The 14,376-nt window shown below is 45.0% G+C and overlaps 1 protein-coding gene across 1 annotated transcript in view; it reads left to right on the forward strand.

Annotated features, from left to right (window-relative positions):
• The first annotated feature begins 58 nt into the window (after positions 1 to 58).
• Positions 59 to 14,376, forward strand: part of SETBP1 (SET binding protein 1) — a 397,959-nt gene continuing 383,641 nt past the window's right edge. The window contains exon 1 of the mRNA XM_008057390.1: positions 59 to 135. The gene's annotated coding sequence lies outside the window, so the exon portion shown is untranslated. The remainder of the gene's footprint in view (positions 136 to 14,376) is intronic.

Consider the following 14,376-nt stretch of genomic DNA (forward strand, 5'->3'; position numbering starts at 1 on the left):
CTCTCTTTGTAACTTGCAGGTTAAGTGGAGCTAGAGAGCTACATTGTAACCTAGTTGGATGGGGGGGGATTGTATCAGAATCTAACGTGTCGTTAATAGAAAGAAGAACAGGCAAGAAGGGTCCAGCCGACCAAGGTTGGTGTGTGCTTGTGTTGTGTCTGTGTGTTGGTCTTTCTCTTAACAATCTTGATCAATGGATTTCAGTCTCTTTCTTAGGCTCTCTGGCTTTGGGACTCTGAAAAGACAGGAATTCCCTTAAAAGCGGACGAATGCCTTTTTGAAAGCACGCATTGTGTGCGTCTCCAGAGGAGCCGCGGGCTCCGGGATTCTCGGCCGGCGGATTCCCCGGCCGGTGGTTTCCAGTGGGAAATCACACCGGAAAGGGAGCCTTTCGGTATCGATTTATTGTTTTTGTCTTTCAAATCATTATCTCTCCGAGCCAAGGACTGTCTGAGAAGTTCCGCGGAGACAGCCAGGGAAACGGGACAAGGCAGATCTTTAGCAAGATGGTGATAACGGGAGATGCTGGGCTCGGCGTCTGTTTGTGATGGAAGCATTGTTGGGTAATAGCGGTTTCTGATCGGTAGAGCATGCTACTTCTAACAAAATAAGTTACTGCCTAGAGACTGTCTTCCAGCCCCCCTTCCTTGCGCACGACAGCACCCGCCTCCCCCATCCACACCGGCGTACTACGATTCTGAAATCGGATCCAACTGGAAATATTTTCATTGGAGATCGAAAGTTGTGCGATTGGAAATGGCAGTGGAGGCCAGGGGTCCTGGGAGTGTGGGGAGGGGTTCTTCATTCCCCCTCCCACCTCACGCTGCAGCTATTCTTTCTATGTGTCTGTGCTGGGGTCTCCGAGTGTGTCTCTATCTACAAGGACTGTTGAGGGAAGGATTTCCGATTCGTTTCCGTTTCAAATAAACTGTCCTGATAATCTCACGGTTGACATCCAATGCTAAAAGGGCAATTTGTGTGTCTCTTTATTCCTGCAGAAACTCTCCTCCGAAGCTTCTTTTCCTTCCCAGCCCCTATAACCTCCCCCCTCCCACCCCAACTATTCACACCTTTTTCCTTAAAGTTTGGTTGGAGTCCCTGGTCTCTAAGGAAATGCTGGCATGACGTGTTTTCCTTTTATATCCTTTTTCCTTCTTTGCCTTTTCATTCCTTCACTCTTCATCCTGTTTTTCTCCTTTTTCCTGAAGGCTTGTATTAAAAGCTAATTTCATAAAGTAGCTGTCACCAAAACTATCTGGCAGTGTGGCCCCATCTCTTACCCTGCTTCAGTTCACACAGGTAAATCTCTTGTGCCCCCTCCAAACTCTCAAACTCATCTTCTTTTGCAGTGTGTTTGTGTGTGTTGGGGATGGTGGGGATAGTGGGGTAGAGAGGAAAGGAGGTTGGAGAGGAAGGGTGCTGTCCGATTCAGGCCCATATGCAACATTGGGGCCAGACCTAGGAGTCCTGGGGCGAGTTTCCTCTGTACACCCCAGTTAGATGTTAGGTGACTGGGTTGAGAAGGCGGAGCCAGCCACCAGGGGCATGTGAGGGAGGAGAAAGTTTGTAGCACTTTAAGATGTAGCCAGTTTACAGTCCCAAGTCATTCCCTCTTATATTTGTTTGTTTGTTTATTCTTGATTTCTGTGGCTTTCACCATCTTGAAACTCTCTGGAGGGAGGTGTGATCTCTTTTGCTCTGAGAGGGATTCCCAGGTTTCAGGGTGAAGTTGAAGGGATTTTTTGTTTGTTTTTTTGTCTGAGCTGAATCTTAGTGCCTGTGACCAGAATAGGGTGTTAGGACAGAATGTCTGGGGGCAGATCTGAAGAGAAGGAAGAAATCAAGAGCGGTTGAGCACTGACTGAGTACTTGTCAACTGCAGGGATCTGAGCCCCAGAATGTTCAGAGACCAGGTAGTCTGAGTGCTGCTTGGCACGCAGACCCTCCTCCCCTATCAAGAAAAAAAAAAGTCTTGGTCTTGGGAAGTTGAACTGGTCCTAGACCTGGGCTCTGGGAGCTACTGGCCACCACAGTAACCCGAGAGCTGAGAGGGGGAAGAGAGGGGGAACTGGAGGAGGACTTGTCTTCCTAGCAGGAAAAATAGATGTGTCTCGGAATAAGCAAACCATGCGTGGGGGAGGGGATGGCTTGCTGTGAACAGAAGGGTGAGTGTCTGTGAGGCTGCAGTGTCGGTTAGGAAGGGGGCCACTTCTAGCTTGGGAGAAAATATCCACTGCCTTATATGTGCATTAATGGGCTGGGCCAGTGGAGGGCTGTAACCTGATCTTTTGTGTGTTGACATTAGAGCATTACTTGGGGAGGTTCTGCTGGGAGGCCCAGGGTTGGACTTCTCACAGGGGAGACCTAGTGATGTCCCCAGTGAGGGAAATAGCCCTTGGGTCACAGGGCCTTCTGGGCGAGTTCGTTCATTGCTCTGGGTGAGCTACTTTGCTACTTTGCAGATCACTGGCTTAAATGAGGGTTGGCTTAAATGAGGGTTGGGGGAAGAGAAAATCAGGCTTGAGATCTTTTGTAGAATTTAGTGGAAAATGGTCACGGGGAAGAGGTGTGGGGCAAGATTTTGCTGAAGAAGAAATAAATAGGAAGACACGTTCCTCTGGAGTCCCTATTCTGTTTCTGCTGTTATCTTAACTTGGAATTCCATTAGGGGCTGGATCAATACTTCTATGGCAAAAAATTGCGCCTCTAAGATAGGAGGTCTCTCTCTATGTGTTCGTTATGTTTAGTCATACTTCAATCTCTGCTCTAATGCTTCTCTACAGTTCATACAAGGAGGAAGATGAGGAGTAGCTAGCTGGATGGGGCATCCTTTCTGGGTTACTGTGGAGACACTGAAACTTGGCTGGGCCTGTGTCTCTTAGAATGTCAGTTTTCCCTTGGAGACTTGAAATTTAAATTGAAACCAGAAAGCTCTTGAAGGCGGACCCAGCCAATGAAGCCCTGTTTTCTCTGATGCCCAGGAATGGGAAATAATTTTTTTTCTGATGGCATTTCAAGTTGCTTCAATGTTGCTTCTGCCAGAAGAGTGGAGGAAATTGTTATGAACACATTAGCATTGTCAGTAGTTGCAGTGCCTTGAAAGTGGGATGGTGTTACTGCAATTGTTCAGGGACCCAGTATGTGGGGGAGTCCTGGGGAGGAGGTGGGGGGTGGTAGGAGACTGTTCTTGTCCTGAAGGGGTAGCAGCACTGGCCCGAAGAAAGAAGCTTCACGGAAGCCATGCTGCACATCATTTTGCCTGGTCCCAGGGTTTCCAGAAGCAAAGCAGGCCAATTCCATTCCTAACTCATGACATGTTGGGAAAACCTGTTGAGTTTCCCAGAATGCTTTGGGCTACGGTTGAATGAGGAGGTCTCCCATCATACATACTGCCATAAGTCTGGGCTTCTTTTTGAACTATTTTTAAAGGCAACCCTGGTGTTTTACAAACTCCTTGTGAAGTCAAAGATACTTTGGCTGGCCAAATACTCAATAAATGCAGGAGAGAAAACACCAAGATATCCACAGAGTGTTCTTTAGGAGCACAGGGCAATGATACCAACCTCCATTTTTGCTTAGCTCTGATTTTTTAAAAATCTCCATTCTGAGTCTTCTATTAGATTCTGAGACACATCAAGTTAAGGTGATATACAGTTTCAGGGGACTGGGACCTTAGATGACTGAGTCTAAGTGAATGACCCTTACAGTTGTCAATTAGAAGTTTTGTAGGTTCTGGCCAGAGCAACTTTTCTTGCAGAGCTGGCTTCTTATCCATTGGAAGATTCCTTCTAAGGTTGAAGAAACATTATTTTAATGGCCTCTGGCTTAGAAAGCAGTGGCTGACTTCATACCCTGGTCAGAGCAAGTGGTACCAGGGTTGAATCATTAATTAATCAGCCTGATGTCCACACAGGATCCCGGGGTGGGGGTGGGGGCCTACAGCCAACCTCTCTCAAGAGCTTATTATAGATAATTTAAAAGCAATGACAGGCAAAAGGTGGGCTGAGCTGACCCTCAAGTGGGGGGACCACTTTGCCTTTCCAGGTACAGCAAAGGGAGAGGGAATGGGTGCTGGGCAGAGAGGAGTTTCAGAACTTTGCCAACTTGGAAAAATGCTTCCCTTATCCACCTCATCTTTTTTCACCCCAGATATTCCCTTTCAAATGTGTGGCAGTTCGTTCTTTTACAAAAAGTCTTTGTGTCACCTCCATCCCTCCATGCTCCTGAGGAGGGAGGCCAGGGAAGCGTGTTCTTTCCATTCAGAAGATGAGGCAGTGGATCTACTGGATAGCCTGAAATGACACGCTGGTGGCTGACCTGGGGCCAGGCAGTGGAGGCACTGTGTGAAGAGCCTCACACCTGAAGTGACAAGATCTGCTCTGGATCCTGTCCCTGCTACCTCCCATTTGAATGACCCCTGGCTCATTATATAACCTCCCTGAGCCTCCGTAACCTAATCGGTAAAATCAGGATAAAGATGCTTACCCTGTCTTCTTCACGGGGGTGGTGAGGATTAAATAATACCAGCTAATTTCTGTAATTGAGCTCTGGAGGATTTCCATGCTGCCTCCTGGAAACTGGGTCTGGGATTATTGTCAACACAGTCTGGAGATTCCTAACCACTTGTAATGATCAAAAGCACCAGCAAGGACCCCCTGTGCTCTAATAATTCAAATGGCATTAAAATAAATTCACATATGTATATATTTGTATCATGCAAATGTTTATACCATGTATGTATGTATATATATTTTTTTGTTTGTCTGTTTTTTTATTTTGTTTTTTATTTTTATTTTTTGAGTTGGAGTCTCACTCTTATCTACTAGGCTGGAGTGTGCAGTGGCACATTCATGGCTACCACAGCCTTGACCTGCTGGGCTTAGGAGTTCCTTCCATCTCAGTCTTCCAAGTAGCTGGAACTACAGACACACGCCAAATACCTGGCTAGTTTTTGTGATTTATTGTGGATACGAGGTCTCATCAAGTTGCCCAAGCTGGTCTCGAACCCCTGGGCTCAGGCAACCCTCTTACCTCTGCCTCCCAAAGTGCTCGGATTACAGGTTGAGCCACCGCACACAGCCTATATGTATTTATATATATTTATATCAGCTGACTTATTCGATGCTACTGTGCCATGGACATCTGAGACTCAAAGTCTCAGATGATACCCAAGTGGACTCAACGATGTGCTCAGGAAATGCTCTCTGAGCTAAGAATCAGGAGGAGAAAAGGAAAAAGACCAGAAACACACAGAGGGGAGCTGAGAGGGAGAGGGAATGAGGGAGGGTTCTCCACCAGGGAACATAGCACTTGAGCTGTGACATTTCAGGACAGAAGTTTTTGCTTCTCTAAAGAAAGGAACTGAGAGCAGAGTTGCCTCAATCCTAGCAAACCCTGGAAGTTCTCTAGAATTAGGAAAGTTCTTCATAGCCCATTGGATCCTGACTTTCATGCGACCCTCCTCCTAGCCTTTCCCAGTCTGTAGCTGGTTTGCCCTGTCCAGCAGCCTCACCGGGCACAAGTATTCTCCAGTGAACCCCGTTTGATGCAATACACCCCAGACCCTGCTCCCATCAGACTGGTTTGCTCACTGACCCTGGGCACTGTGTACACCTACAGATTTCCACACCTCAGCTCTTCTGTGTCACTGCCTCTCTTGGAAGGTACCCTGACTGGTCTTGTTTAGCCAGAGCAGGTTAGGACAGCTGGCTGTAATCGGCCTCCCCCCACCCCGTGGGGGCTTACAAGTCACCCTTTTCCCTTTCCCAGAGCACTTCAGGCCTAAGGCACTTACCAAACATCCTCATCATGCCACTTTGCTGTCTCTTGTCATTTACCCTCCCCCAAGCTGTGAGCCCTGAAAGGAGGCAGCCAACTTCACCCCACAAAGCCTTGCAACTGTTAATGAATGATTTCTGTTGCCTGAGTGAATCGCAGCATTTATGGAGAGAGAGATTAATCTAGTCAGTGTTGTCTAAGGTGTGCTAACACAATGAGGGCCTCTTAGAGTCAATAGTAACTCCCTATGTTAATGGATTTTTATATTTTTGGCTATTTTGGGGGGGCAATCACTCAATCTCAGTTTCTCCCTTAAAGAGTAAGAGTCAGTGATGTTTTTACCACATGTAATTCCTCTCATTCACCAATTCTCTCATTCATTCAATCATCAAATTCTTACTGAGTGCCCAGTGGCGTCTCCTCGCCACTCTCACACACACTGCTTCTGATGTTCTCTGAAAATTCCTGTTGCATTTTCTGTCCACCATACTCCTCTTGGCACTTCACCATGCAGTCTTCTCTGTTACTTGAGTTCAAGTGCACCTCCACTATTTGGTGATGGAGTGAACCTGGCCACAGTGGAAGAGAGAGAAGAAGAGAAAGAAGGCAGTGCTGAGGAAGTCACCCACGGGAGAATAGACCAAGGGAGATGAGAGGGAAACATAAGGGGGTACCCAAAAGAACTAGAATTACCTCTTGGAAGGTGGGCCCCTCATAGTACAGACTTCTCCTTCTAGGTAAGTGTTCTAGGAATCCATCAACATCAGTGGGCCAGATAGCATTGTGGTGAGAGACTGCACTTGGCTTCAGTGAAATTTTTTTGGAGATTCTTACAACACGTGTCCATTTCATTCTGGGTGATTTACATGAGCAGCCTGCCCACACTGCACTGAGTATTCAGTAGTTTTTGACCAAAACAGCACAACCCTCTTGCCCCATTCTTGCTATTCACCTCATCTTACCACGAGCAACTTTTTTCTGTTTCCTCTGGTGAAAAAAGTCCTCAAAGGGAAATGTTTTGTGGATATGGAATAGGTCAAACAGACAAACGGCAGAAGAACTACAAGGCATCAAGATGGATGAGTTCAAAAACTGTTTTGAGCAATGGAAAAAGTCTCGATAGGTATATTGCTTCCAACAGAGAGTGCTTTGAAGGTGACTGAAGTTTAAACATGTAAGAATAAATACACAAGTTTTCATAAATACATTTCTGGCTTTGTGGGGGGTGTCTCTTCTTGTATGACAATGTGGATCAAGTAATTCTGCCTTTCTTCTTAGCTTGACCCATGGTAGAGTGAAGCAGTTTGGGCTGAAACAGGGAGTCCCTTCTGAGATTCTGCGACTCTGTAGCCTTAGATGTCCCAGGAATTTTAAAGGTGACTTTAAGGTCAGAGTTCCTCAGGCCACTTGAATGGTGCTCCCAACAACTATCCAGACCAATCCCACTGAAGCATTTGATGGGGTTGAGGGAGTTACAGAAGGGGAAGGTGGTGCCCTGGGGTAAATAGAATTGGGAGAAGCTCCTTGTTAAAACAGGAGAGAGTCAGGCTTGGAGGCGAGGCAAGGGGAGAGGAGGAGAGATGGGGCCCCCTGCAGACTCACTGCAGAGTGTGTGGTGGACAGAAGAAAAGGATCAACTCATCTGCATGTCATATGAAGACTTGCCCTCTTTGGTGACATAACTGAGTTGCATCAAGGGAGATGGTCCAGACAGAGACAGAATCTAGAAAGTCCACAATGTGTCCTCTAGCTGGGCTTTTGCTACTTCTTCCCATGCCCAGGAGACATTTGGAATCTCAGCCCTGGACAATTTGGTCACCTCATGGATCTAGGGGCTGACTGTCATTTCCCTACATGGATTCTTTTTTTTTTAATACGTATTTTTTATTTTAAAATTGTGGGGCACAGTTAAGGGTTGGATATACAAATATGCATTGCACAGGTACCCTTGTTGATGAGGTGTGCCCCTCCCACCCCGTCCCCAGACAGATATCCCTACGTGGAGTCTAAAAAGCATAAGCCCGGGGCCCTGAGTGTCCTCTTCCTCCCCTCTGGCCCGTACCGCCACGTGGTGGCCTATGTTCAATAATGGCTAGTGGTTGCTTTGTGTGTGTTTTGGGATCACAAGGAGTGACCCACAGTTTGTGCAAAGCCAGAGCCCCCTGTGGTTTTGGTTGGAGTGAGATCAGAATTGACCTAAGGTGCTGTAACAGTGTCATGTGGAGTTTCTGAATTATCTAGAAACAACCAGTTGGATATTTAGGAGGAAGAAGCCTCTGAAAGCTGCTGAAATTGCTTTTACCCCAGGATTTAGCAAAGGACTTGGGATGAACACATGTTAAAAAGGAGCCAGTGATACTGTTAGTCAAATTTGATAGAAACATCATTTCTTCATTATTCCTTTTATATGCTGATAATTCACGATTCTGTACCTAGCAGGGGCTTGAACATGTGGCTTGGAGAGATCAGAGAAGCTAAATTTGATGGATCCAACATAGTAGCTCTTTGGAAGCAGTGGGCACTGGTATAGGAGAATAATGAAATCTGGGTAGCAAGTCCTGTACAGTTGTCAGTGGCTGTGTCTCTAACTTTTTGTTATTTAAGCAATGAGATCCTTGATATTTTTTAAAAGTATTGATTAGTAGTGGTGTCTAAAAAGGACTAAAATGCGAAAACTCTGTGGGCTTTCTTTCTGCTTATTGCTTTGCACTGTCATTGTCTGGATCCTCAAATATTTATTAAAGTATCAGCACTGCAGCTTGTGGGAGCTATTGTGTCCCGTACTTTGGGGTAGGAAGGGTCTACTTTATGATGTGGCTTTTGCCCTTGGAGAGTGGACAGTGTATCTGAAGACACATGCTGTGTTCAAGTGGAATGCATCTGACTGTAGCCAAAGTAGGAACATGATTCAGAGTGGAATTTTGCTATTTGTGTGATCAGGGATAAGGTGAAATCAGAGACAGTTTCAAGGAGCATATGTTTGGGATTTGATGGAAGAAGTGGAACAAGGGGATTCTTGGCATGCAGACTAGCTTTGGCCTAGGGACAGAGGTGGGATGCAGCTTAAGTATGAGCTGGGAATTGCCGAAAGGAAATGAACGCTAATTGTGAGCATGTCCTCCACCTGGCAGGAGCAGGACAGCCTGGAGCTGAAGGTCATGGCTGATGTTGAAGGAAGACCACCCACAGCAGACACCTTGCTGGTCTGAGGTCTTCTGTTCACAGCAAGGAGAACAAAACTCAGAAACCTCTAAGTTGGACTTTGTCTTCATTCAAGCTCATCGACTTTCCAACTCTTGCATTCAGCAAAATCAGTCTGTTCGTTGACATTAGACATGATTGTGACCAGACTCTGATGGGTGTTGTGAGAAATCCCAAGAGATGGAGTGAAAGATGCCTTAGAATTCATTAAAAACCAGTGGAGGAGTGGGAGCCCACAGTCTTCCAGGGTTAATAACTGGGAGCTCAGGTGGGCCAGCATCTCCAGGAGTTAGTCAGGTCAGAGACAGTTTCAAGGAGGAGGTGGGACTTCTTGAGCTGAGTTCCTGACAATGGAACAGTCTTAGGTAGGCACAGAGTGGCAGGAAAGATCATCCAATTGGTAAGGTAGGGGCAGAAAGAAGACCGGTTCAACACAGGGCACCATGGTGTGTCAGGCTCAGGAAGGGTGGAGTGGGATCCTGTAAGAAGCTGGGCAAGGCTGCCCCTCCCTGAACTGAGATGGGGAGCCATGACCACAGCTTTTCTAGTATAAGAAGAGCCATTCTGGGGAGGAGACGAGTGGATGCCACCCTCTCTGCACACAAAAGAACACTGACTAATCTGTGCCACCAGTTGCTAGATCCCCAACTCTTTAGTATGGGGTTCAAAAGAGGTATCTTTAGGACATGTAAGTATTTGGAATGGGGATGGGCCACTCTGGTGAACATAAATCTCTATGATCCTGGTACTTACCTCCAGGAATGTAATGTGTAATTGGAGAAAGATGTATACAAGTTTCAGTAACAGTGCCATGTTGAAATGACAGTTCAAGATAACTAGAGGAGAAATATCCTAAAGAGAGGAAAGTGGAGTGAATATTTGTTGAGTTCTCTGGTATGCCTAGCATCTCCTTTGCAGCAGAAACACAAACATGTCAGTGTCAGATTATACTTTGTGTTCAAATGACAACGGATGCAGTGATTACTGAATCAGATGGTTGAGAAGTCAAGGAATTTGAATTAAGACTGAACAGGTAGTGGGCTCAAAGTGAGAGTGCTTTGAAAAAAGACTATTGTTATCTCTTTGATCATTCAGTTTATCTTTGTTGCCTTGTAAGTCTATCATTGCTATCCCTAGTTTATAAATGGTGTGGCAGAGGACCACTGATGCTGAGTATTTGAAGACTGGTGGTGTTGTGGTTTAAAAAACATTTGGAGTCAGACACTACTACCTCTGTGATTTCATCAATTCCCTCAATGTCCATTGTCTTGCCTGTACAACAGGCACATCACTGACTTAAATCAGATAGTAAATCTGGGTTAAATCAAATAATAAACTTAAAGTTAAATCCAGTGACAAACTTAAGTAAGCTTGCAGCATACCTGAGGCATGCTAAAAGTTAGGATCACTTTCTGTACCTTTCTGTACCATGCGAATTTCTCTACCTTACTTGGACAGTAAAGATTATGGTCAGAATGGCTTCTTATTGGTCTACCGTATTTCACGTATTTCAGCACTATGCTGCATATGCTATTTACCTTATTCTTTGTAAGATTCTGTGGAGAGAATTAGGAAAGGAGGATGAGAAAACTGATGCCCAGAAAGTTTAAATGATATGGCAATTCCAGTGGTGAACTGGTTATAGAACTCAAGTATGTAGAAGTAACTATGAACTTTAGGTCAAAAACTGGCATCATTTCATGTGTTAGATGCATCATAATGTAAAAGTAAGTCTTTGGAATCATATACGCCTGGATTTGATCGTGGATCTAGCACAGGCAATGTGTGTCCTTGAGTAAGTCATTGACCTCCCTGGGTCTTAATTTCTCCATCTGTAAACTGAGGACAGTGTCTTCTGCACTGCAGAGCTGTTGCCAGTATTAAATTGATAACGACAGTAAAAGATCATCTCAATTACTGGTAGTGTTCACCTCTCCCCTTTTATGACAAGAGTGCACTTTTCTGACTGCTGAGAGAAACACAAGCAACAAGAGGTGCCCCAAGGCCAGGACTCAGCCTGCTCACTTGAAGATTGACCCAGTCAGGAATGTAGAGATCGTTCCCAGGAGCCAGGACCCAAGGCTCATGCTGTTGTGTTGTGTTATTGGTTCCCAGAGGAGACACTGTTTTTGCAGTTAGATCTGGATCTGTTAGTGGATAGTGTGCCTGATCTCAGGATTTGGAAATTTGATCTGCCTCTTTCTATCCTGGAGATACCCAAGCCCAGGGACTGTGTTAGGTTCAGCCAACCCTGCTGGGCTAAGCTGCAGGGCCAGCAGGATCCAATAAAAAGGAGGAAGATGCTAGTCCTGGCTTTGAAGAACTTATAGTTGTCAAGTTACAGAGACAAAGCTCAGTACTCAGACTTGGCAGATGTGGAAGGGGCCATGGACCTCACCTCTTGCCTCATTGCATTATAGAAATGAACATGGGGAGAATCGGGGAGGAAAATAAATTTCTCCAAGGCCACCGCTCCAAGTGGGGAAAGCTGGGAATGGAATATGGAATTCCTGACAGAACCAAACTGAGAACAGGAAGGGAGCAAGACTCATACAACAGCAGAACACTCAGGTTAGCAGATACAAGTTAAACTAGCTGTTTGTGCTTCCTATTGCTTGGGAGGGTGGAGGAGGTTGGTCTCCAACTTCTGTCCCTCAGGGCTTGACTTGGAGTCTGTGAAGAGATGGTAGCACTTAGCCAAATGCTAGCTTGGGTGACAGACTATGGGAGTAAATCAAATTTAACAAAAAGTTTGAACACTTACTAAAGTGATCCAAGTATGCTCTTTCATAATTATTATCTCACTTCATCTTTAATTACTTCTCAAAGAATCCTTGAGGTAGAATTATTACCCAATTTCCAAATGAGATTCAAACAGATTAAAAATGTTTCCCAAGAACACAATTATTAAGTGGGAACGAGTCAAAGTCATCTAGATCTATTACATCAAATCAGTACTGCTTCTTACTTTCTTTTCAGGAGAAACATGGCTTGGGCACTTACTGCTGGACAGTCACTCTCTAAACTTTGAGCTGTAGGGAGACCCAGTTGAAACTTGGCACCCATTTTCATGGACCACCTGGTCTAGGGAGAGAGACAGACAAGTCAGTGAAATATTGAAACACACAGTTTGCTACATGTGTTGGTAGCAGAATAGCCAGAGAAATGAGAGCAAGAGTATCTCATCTGTGTGCATATGTTGTCATTGTGTGTGTGCACATGTGCATGGAAGAAGAAGAGGTAGAAAAGAAGCATCCAAACAGTCACCTGAAAGAGGTGAGACTTGAGCCCATTTTTGCAGAATAACTTAGAGGTAACCAAGTAGAGAAAGGAGAAAGTGCTGGCCAGCCACAGGAGCTAGTAAGTTTTCATATACAGCAATGCACATCAGTGAGGCTCAGGGCATCAGCAGCTCATGAGGCACTACTGGAGAATGTGGTAGGTGAAGTATTTAGGAAATGTGACCAGGACCATGCCACCCAGGAGTGGAGTATCAAAAAGTCACTGAGTCGAGCTTTGTCCTTTGCTGTAGATGGTTGATGTATTTGCAGGGTCAGAGAACTGTGATGTAGAGCTGCCTCTCCCCTTGCTGATTGAGAGCTGGATGATAGTTGGGTCACATGGTACATTTTGCAGTGTTGATGGAGCATTGACTCCAGGTGTTTTTGCAGCAGGAAGAAATTCAAGAAAGATTACTCAACGTCATAGGCACCTGAGTCAAATGGTGTCTGGCTGGCCTCTCATTCTACATTTTCTGAGTGCATAATTTGTAACATCTCTCCACATATCAAGAATTGTGCCAGGCTCTAAGAACTACCATGGAGAGCCAAACAGACAGAGGTCTTACCCTCAAGGACTTACCGTCCTGTGGAGGAGGCAGAGTTGAAACCAAGTGTGGCACAAGCATTATTTAATTATATAAGTGCTAAGAAAAAAAAAATTTGTCTACAAAGGCACCAACAGGAGTCCTGATCTGGTTTGTGAAACTCAAGGAAGAGGCATTTGACCTCAGCCTGGCGATGAAGAAGTACTGACTCCAAGGGGGACGGATGTCAGGTGCATGCAGAGTCCCTTGAAAAGTCACCTGTGACTCCTACCTAAAGGCCTTAGAAGATGTTAAAGAAGGATGAATAATCAATCTCTCCCCAAAAGCCACAGTCTGACAGTCTCTTGCCAGAATCTGAAGATCCCTATCACTATAGGCCAATGAACCTGGGTTGAAAATACTGTTGTATCTCTATTTGTAATCGGGTAGGATCACACTCCAACCCTGTAGAACGTTTCCCCCCTATGATCAGAGATTCATGATTTCTGTCAACCAGAAGGATGGGCAGTCATCAGAGGCTACATGGGCAGCTTTAACGAAAACACCTGAAGACTGTCCTCTTTCTCACATTATCATATGTATTCTCAGAGGCTACAGTACTCAGAAGACAAATGGGCAAGGCTGGATGGGGATGTTTGGGAGGAGTGGAAGTAGGGTATTGACTCCTTGGTAGAGATGTGCCCTTAGGTAAAGTTCTGAAGTAAATGGAGTCTTTTTCGCAGTGCATATTATAGAATTGAAGTTTTCTGAGTTTTCTGAGTTTTCAACAAATCCAGCAGAAGAAACCCTTCTTAGCAAAACAACAGTAGATGGATGTCTACTGTCAGTGTTTTCTAGTAAATGCTTAACATCCTGTTCTTTAGATTTTTTTGTAAAGCTCTGATTTGTAAAATTTGCTCATTCTTGTAGTGTAAACACTCCCACCCATAGCTTACTTTTCAGGCTACCAACTTGATTCCAGTGAATGGGAGCTGGGAAGACACATCCTCAGTGGGATCTCATGAGTCCTCAGGGGCCGGCTTCAGCATACCCCGGTACTATTCACTAGGAATGTAGATGACCCCTGATAACAGCAAAAACTCACAAAGAGGATTTGAGTGGCTTCATGATAGATGGAAGGTAGAGTCCAAAGCAGAGAAACACTTCCTCTGTAGGTCAATACTTTCTTCGTCTTACTCTCTCCTCATCAGAGCAAGAGTAAAAAACAGAATTTAGCATGAGACCTGAGGGGGAAAACACTTAAACAAAGGTAAAAGGAGCAATATTGTGAAAATTGTTTACTACAATAGCAACATAAGAGTGTTAGAAAATTATCTGACATCTTCAAGATGAAGAATTATGATCCAGTGGAAGAGGAACATAAAAGAACAGAGTGGGAGCATGCTGAGATGAAAAGACATTGAAGTCCACTGAAAGAGGATGGATAAAGTCAAGAAAGGTTGCAGGGATATAAAATGTGTAGTTATGGCATGATAATTCCACAGGGAGGTCAATAAAGGCAAAGGGGACCTGGAAAATATAAATCAAATCAGTATTATAGTAGACGGTTTGGAGTATGCTTTTCTATAAGG

This window comes from Carlito syrichta, unplaced genomic scaffold (assembly GCF_000164805.1).
Source record: "Carlito syrichta isolate Samal-C Ts95f unplaced genomic scaffold, Tarsius_syrichta-2.0.1 Scaffold302990, whole genome shotgun sequence".
Classification (NCBI taxonomy): Eukaryota; Metazoa; Chordata; class Mammalia; order Primates; family Tarsiidae; genus Carlito; species Carlito syrichta.